The following is a 1,691-nucleotide window of genomic DNA, read 5'->3' on the forward strand; positions in this document are numbered from 1 at the left end:
CCCCTCTCCCCCCCAAAAGCAGGCGGAAGCCAGCAGGTCGTTTTCTCCTGAGGGTTCCCAGCCTCGGAGAGGGCACGGCCCGGCCTGGAGCCTCCCCCCCCCCCCCCCGCCCCAGAGTGCACAAATTTTTGTGCACCGGGCCTCTAGTATATATATAAAAAGATGAAATAGCGCCAATTGCAACAACATGGATGGACCTTGAGAACATTATGCTAAGTAAGTCAGACAGAAAAAGCTAAGAACCATATTATTTCACTCATATGTGGGATATAAAACTGAAACTTATGAACACAAACAGCAGTGTGGTGGTTGCCATAGGGAAGGAGGTAGAGGAAGAAGGGGGCCCTAAATATAAGGTAGCAGGGAAGGATTTGACTTTGAGTGGTGGGCACATGGTGCAATATACAGATCTTGTAACACAGAAACTCACACATGAAATCTATATGTTTATATTGACCAATGTCACCCCAATCAATTTAATAAATAAAAATTTTACTTAATAAAATTGGTGAGTTCTGCTACCTCACTGCTCTGGCTGATCTCAGACTGACAATGTTCAGACATGCTTCCAGGACTATGAAAGTTGGTGTGGGAGGCAAGTGAAGGTTGTGACTCTGCTGAAATCTGAAGTTTCTGAGCATGATCACTTTCTAAACCATACAAAGTGGGTCTCTGGATCAGACTAAAAGAATTTCAGTTTGTTTTCAGTCAATTTCTTGTAAGACAATGGGAGCAGAGGATGACTATAGTGTGAGTAGAGGGTTGAATTCAATGAGCCACAGACCTATCACTGGATTATCACCTTCAATGAGGGTTCACCTCTCTCTACCACCCTTGCTGTGGGAATAATTTCTTAAATGTTTACAAGTTGGTGAGGCTGGACTTGCTTCTGTGGAAAGGCCATGTTGTGTTTTTCCTTGGAAAGAATAAGCTTTCCAATTAAATGAAGAATTCTCTGGCTATCTCTTCACTGTTACTCTTTCAGGGTGAGATGCAGCTGACATCTGTCCAATGTCAGCCAAGCTTCAACTCCCTTTCTTGACAAGTAATCACAATCCTCCCCAGAGTGATGAGACAGGACCTGGGTGGGTCCAGTTTGCTTCTTGACTTGAACCAAGGCTATACTGGGGTCTCTGTGGCCCATAAGCCTTCAGCCTTAAACAGGGAAGTCAGTAGGAGCTCAGTGAAGGGATCCTGTCAGAAGCCCCCTTGACTTCTCTCTACTTATAAAATTTGTAACACATTTTGACTAGATTCAAAATTATGTCATTGCCTCATAACTTTTTCAGGTTCCAACTTTCAGGGCCTCTGGGAGAGGAGCAGTTGTTATTATAAGGTCAGGATTTAGGACTGGCAACTGAAGCCATTCAAGGTCTCTTCTCTCTGGGTTGTCTCCATGGCTTTCAGGCAGCCACAGACAGATCTGGCTGCTCTCAGACTGACAGCCCAGGAAACAACTGCCATGGAGAAATGAGGTAAACAACTGCATTTTGTTCCCCAGGAGAATACATTGATGAACATGGCCACTGCCAGATCTGTGAAGCCTCGTGTGCCAAGTGCTGGGGGCCGACCCAGGAAAACTGCCTTGACTGTCCCGTCACAAGGTGAGTAGCCTCTCAGTATCTCCTATGGTTGATTGAGAGCTCATGGGTTGCAAGATGGATGGAGAAGGTGCTTACCACCTTAGAGGC

The sequence above is a fragment of the Myotis lucifugus genome, unplaced genomic scaffold, assembly GCF_000147115.1.
Source record: "Myotis lucifugus unplaced genomic scaffold, Myoluc2.0 scaffold_31, whole genome shotgun sequence".
Lineage (NCBI taxonomy): Eukaryota > Metazoa > Chordata > Mammalia > Chiroptera > Vespertilionidae > Myotis > Myotis lucifugus.